This window comes from Pelophylax lessonae (assembly GCF_965119305.1).
Source record: "Pelophylax lessonae genome assembly, chromosome: 11".
NCBI lineage: Eukaryota > Metazoa > Chordata > Amphibia > Anura > Ranidae > Pelophylax > Pelophylax lessonae.
The window spans coordinates 151,405,948-151,411,947 of record NC_138778.1 but is presented as its reverse complement, the minus strand read 5'-3'; the positions used below and the strand labels follow the sequence as shown (position 1 = coordinate 151,411,947).

The following is a 6,000-nucleotide window of genomic DNA, read 5'->3' as shown; positions in this document are numbered from 1 at the left end:
TACCTTGGGAAGAAAAGAAAATATGGGATGTAATACCATCTTGTCCCTGCACGAAGGCAGAAAATGATTCCATGCAGTATTAAGCTGCCAGTTCAGACACTCATCTAGCAAAGGTGACTACCATAAGAAATATAACTTTTTGAGTAAGAGAAGAGAGAGTAACTTCTCCAATTGGTTCAAATAAGGGCTTCTGAAGCACCAAAAGACTAAGATTCATGGATACAAGGGGAATTAAACTCTCAGGACCAAATAGGAGGTGCCCTGCACAAGGGTCTAAATCAGAGAGTGGGAAGCTAATGGTCTCTGAAACAGAATAGTAAGGGCAGGGATCTGGCCCTTGATGGTACTAAGAGCCAAGGTGTTGGTCCAGGCCCGATACAAGAAAACAGAGGATCTACGGTATCTCTTGGAGAAACTGCTAGGGTGCAAGCCCTGAGACTCACACCAAGAAAAGTACACTTTCCACATCTGATGATAAACCCTGTTAGAAGTGGACTTACTAGTCTTGATCATCATAGGAATTGCAGACTCAGAGATGACCTTGTCCCTTGGAACCTGGACTTCAACAGCCATGTTAATAAAATTAGGGATCGAGAAGCAAGGTGGTAAAATAGGTCCTTGGGACAACAAATCTGAATAGTCTGGCAGAGCCCATGGCGTGTCTGTGAGAAGTCTTACCAGGTGAGCAATCAGGGCTGTGGAGTCGGAGTCGAGGAGTCGGAGGAAATTTTGAGTACCTGGAGTCGGAGTCGGCAAACAAAAAAAAAAGCAAGTTTAAATGTCCCAATTCACAAAAAGTTATAATTAATGACTTAGTATAAGGAAACTTATAATTGAGGAGGCCAAATGTAAAAAGGAAGAACTACAGAAAGGTCTGAAAGGACGTTTTGTCTTCCTTAAAATGGATGCATGCACACGTCACAGAGTCAATTATTTTGCTATTAATGTTAGATTTGTGGATGAAAATAACAAAACAATAACATGGACCCTCGGATTAAAGGACACTCAGGCACATCACACCAGTGATTGCCTTCAGAAGTTAGTGGAGGGTGTTCTAGAAGATTTTAAAATGACAAAGGAACAGATTTTATGTGTTGTGACAGATAACGCTTCTAACATGTTGAGCACAATTGAGAAGATGAACGCAGATGAAGAAGGTAACAAACCGATATTAGAGTTAGAGGAAGACAGCTCTGCAAGTATTGGAGAAAGTTTAGAAACTGAAGAGAATGCTGACATTTTTTTAGACAACTTTGTTGAAGAAGCATTGAAGCTTGCTACTATTCATCATATGCGATGTGCTGTTCATACACTGCAACTTGCCATAAGAGATGGATTAAAAGATCGCCATGCAGCTACACTAATTGGCAAATTATGGCAAGTAACTGTTGCAGCCAGGGCCCCGGAAACAGATGCAATTTTGAAAAGCCGTGCAGGAAAAGGAGCCATTTTGGATCAAACAACTCGCTGGGGAAGCACTTATTTAACGGTGAAGCGTTTGCTTGAACTTAAAGACTTCATAGAAGAAATGGACAATGAAAATCTTGCATTAACTGAAAGCCAGTGGACACAAACAAAAGAGCTGGAGAACCTTCTTTCTCACCCCTTTACTGTCACTAAGAGGTTGCAATGTGACGATCTAACCCCGGGTAAATTCCTCTTGGAATGGAAGAGTCTATTATATCGCCTGAACAAAAATGGAGGGTTAATAGCTGAGGGCATTGCATCTTCAATGATAAAAAGAGAGAGTCTTTTGCTGGAAAATGAAATCTTGTTAGTGGCTTATAATGTCGACCCAATGAGCTGACTTTTGTTGAACAGGGAACAGACTGCTACTGGGAAAAATGCCCTCTATGATGGAGCAGTTCGCATGAAGGGATTACGACCTGAAATACCTCCACAGGATGAAGTTCTTTTAAGCAATAGTGGTAACTCAGGATCATCTTCTTCAAACAAAGAATTAGACTTTGATTCCTTCTTAGAAAAAATGGAAGTTGCTAAAGGAAAGCGACGTCGCATAAGCGTTACAGAACCAGTAAATGTCCAAATAAAAAAATTCCAACTGGAGTTTTATAAAGCACTAAAAGAAGTTGAAAAGTATGATCGCTCATCAAAATTTACTGTTGAAGAAGCCATCCTTGTTTATCCAGAGATCGTTAGTGATGTGGCCAGAATAGTTACTGCAATGCCACCCACCCAAGTCAGTGTCGAAAGATTATTTTCAGCCCTAAAAATAATAAAGTCTGACTTAAGAGCCTCTATGAAAGAGGCAATTATCTTCCTTAGAACTCTACATTGAATTGATTTGCATTTGCTAAGCCTATGACTACATTTCAAGATTAATATAAACCATTTTTAGGTTTTACAGATTTTGTTTTTGGTTCATATAGATAAGCTTTGTTTTTGTTCTAAAACAACCAAATAATGTGATTTGTATTTTTGAACTGGTAAAGTTCCTGTTCCTAATGTTTATGCCTGCTGCTACTATCCAGCCACTTGATTAATTCATAAAAAAACATTAATAAAACTTTGTTGTTTTCATTGTGTTTGTCTTGCTTAAACTGTTCAATACAGTAGACTGTTGGCTTCCCAGTCAGTATTCCTGTGGTAATGACATGTATGTTGCCTTTCTTTCCTTCAAGGAATGTATAAAATACATTTGCATATTAATACAGAGGAGTCGGAGTCGGGGAGTCGGAAGTACAAAAAACTGAGGATGCCCTCCACCTCAATCCTGCAGAGCAGAAAAGAAGATTCAAAGGAGGAAAGGCATCTATCAGGGTGTACCAATCCCATGGAGCCACCAAAGCATCCACTGCTTCCATCTCTGGATCCCTGGACCTGCATACAAACTTGTTAATTTTGTTGTTGAAGCTGGAGACCAGGAGGGCCACATGCGGAGTACTCCACCTATGACACAGTCCCTGGAACACCTGTGGGTGCAGAGGGCATTCTACTGTAACCAGACACTGATGGATGAGGAAATCTGCCTGCTAATTGTCTACACCCGGACTGAAAACAACTGAATCTGAAATGTAGCCCTTGACAGGATCCATTAAACCTTTTTGTCACAGCGAGACTTCATGTTCCTCACTAATGGTTGATGTAAGACATCACCATGGCAATGTTTGACTCAGTTCGCATTAGATGGCAGCCCAGCAGGTTAGTCCAATGCTGAAAGGACAGCTAGATTGCCCAAAGTTCCAAGATGTTCAAGATGTTGACCGAGGGATAGGATTCCTCTGATGATCAAGTTCTCTCTACTAACAAGGTGCCCAGAACTCCCACCAGCCCATCAGGATGTTAAAGAATGACTTTGGCCGACTCCAACATCGGAGTCCGTGACAACAAGTCAGGGACAGTCTGGTCCTCAGTGTCAACAGGATTGATTTGTCCAGAGACAGAACTGACTTTTCCCACAATGACAGGATGTTGAGCTGCAAAGTCTAGAGTGGAATTAGGCAAAAGGACCTGCTTCCAAGAAGGCTACCATCAGCCCAAAACCCTCATACAGAGGCAAAGGGTTAGATAACATTGGGATTGAAGAACACTGGGTTGAGACCTAAGAGTCTTAAGTTTCTCCTTGGGAAGGAACACTTCTGCCTGGAAAGTGTCCCGGACCAATTCTTTATACTCCTAATTGATGAGTTGGAGTCAGCAATTTCTACAAAATCTGTATAATAAAAGACACATTGTCCTCCAGAGCTCTCACTAACTGTTCCCAAGTATCCCACAATGGGAATACATCAGGAGCCATTGGTGAATATCAGGGTACAGAAGACAGGCTAAATGGAAGGGCCATGAACTGGTAGTGCAGTGGCCCTGCAGCATGCAGAAGGAATTGGTGAACTACCCATTGCACCCTGGCATCAAGATACAACACATCCATGTGATTGCAAAGGTCGACAGACAACCTCCACTCTGGAAAGTGGGGACACACCTAGACACGGAAGAGGGCTTCTGGGTGGATTTGGCAGCTTTGGAGCCAGAACGTACAGTTGGGGAGACAGCCTTGGGGAAGTCTCCACGTGAAAGCTGATGGTGAACTGAAATGAAAGCAGCAGCCTCAATTATAATGGCCAGAACCATTCGGAAGAGAGGTTGTCCCTCAAAGGTCATGCGGATCAGCTGCTTGTTGCAAGAAAATTCTGCTATCCAGCACTTTAGCCAAAGAATCCTACACATTGCTCCTAAGATTAACACCACAGCCATCTGTTCCACGTCAATGATCTGGGAATCAATAGCAGTAAGATACATTTTAAAGGATCTAAACTAATCAGACATGGTTTGACAAAGCAAGATTACATCTAAAATCAGGCATAATACAGGACCTGCCAAAGAGTGCATAGTTCTGGAAAGGACCTCCAGCCGTCTATCAGTTGGATGATGGATCCCTAAATACATAAGCATCCTCCATGCATATAGTAGTCACCTTGTTAAACCAACATGATATTCTTTATTTGCGAGGAATAGAAGTAGACTACAACTCCTCAGGGGAAAGCGCATCAATCAAAAACTTGAGTCAATGGCTCAGAAGCCACTAGGGCTTTAGACAAATTAGATATAGACTCTGTTTGAGAGGATACAGTAGGGCTTTTGTGGCCTCTGCAAATAGAGTCTGAAGATAACTGTGTATTTTGGGCCAAATATTCCTACATGATTGTGGTAAAAATATCAGCCGAATAGGTAAATGACCCAGTCATAGCTAACTATGCAAAAGAGACCTCTGAGGAGAGGCTCCAAAATCAGAGGACAGCATTTTTTCAGGCTACAGACGACACCACTATCAGGGAGCACACTGCAAGAGGATCCCTGATTCATTAGTAGAGAGCAAGTTGGGGGCACCCTATGCCCCTTTTCCAGAGTCAGACATGTTGCAGAAATATAGAGGCTCAGGGTCAGAGACAAGGACACGCGTACTCACAAAACCTGGTGGGAGGGTCGCTTCCAGGCTCACGGCACAAATGTCCAGCCGGGTTCAGATGCAGTATGGTCCAAAAGCTAGGCTAAGAACAACGTCAGTAGAGAACATTATCAGCTGTGTAGAAAAGAGTCTTGATTAAAGAAAAAAATTTGCTAGAAAAATAACATGGTTAGCCAGGTTAACATCTGTACAGTGCATTTTAGGTGTGCTTTACATGCCTTTTTGATGCATTACCATTGAACTTATTAGAGCATGAATTTGATAAAAATGCATCAAAGATGCAGCAAGCAGGACTTTTTTTTGAATACACCGCACATAAAACGCACAGGGGTGAACAGGATCTAAATAAAACATAGCAGAGCTAAAAAAAAAAAAGACAACCAAACTCCTAGGACACTAGCAAAAACAAATGCATGCTGGTAGTAGGAGCAGTGGTGTATTTAGGTTTTGTGCTGCCCTAGGCCGGACTAAACTCGTGCACCCCCTAATTTACATATGACCCACCCCTTCCTGTCAAGGCCATACCCTTTCCTGTTTCAGACCCGCCCTGTCATCTGCAAACCACACCCCTTCCTCTTTAGGCTCCACCTCTTCCTCTCTGTACATTAAAAGTGGGTACAAAGTGCCTACTTGTATATTTTGTTGTTTTGTATGGGTACGTTGGTTCGTGGGAGCGCTCCTGGGGGCCCCCACTAGGCAGTGGGGATGCCAATCCACAGTACCAGCGGCCGCAATTGCCGCCGACACCCGCGATCGCTCCCCGCTGAGAGAGAAGGACGGTCGGATGTTGTAAACACAGTTGACCGTTGTTCTCTCTGAAATGATCACAGAGCGCCTGTGATCCTTCTATATAGAATCACAGGTCTCTATGTTCATTTCACAAGCCCCTCCCCCATACAGTTAGAAAACACCCCCTAGGCTCACACTTAACCCTTTGATCACCCCCAGGTTAACCCCTCCCCTGCCAGTGTCATTATTACAGTAACAGTGCATATTTTTAGCCCTGACTACTGTAGTAATGTCACTGGTACCCCCCCAAAAGTGGCAAAAATGTCAGTTAGGGGTCTGATCTGTCC

At 42.9% G+C, this 6,000-nt stretch overlaps 1 pseudogene across 1 annotated transcript; it reads left to right on the top strand.

Annotated features, from left to right (window-relative positions):
• The first annotated feature begins 653 nt into the window (after positions 1-653).
• On the top strand, positions 654-2,299 carry LOC309566928 (annotated as a pseudogene). Its single transcript has 2 exons — positions 654-664; positions 817-2,299. The product of its transcript is annotated as an uncharacterized misc_RNA (transcript).
• Positions 2,300-6,000: the final 3,701 nt, after the last annotated feature.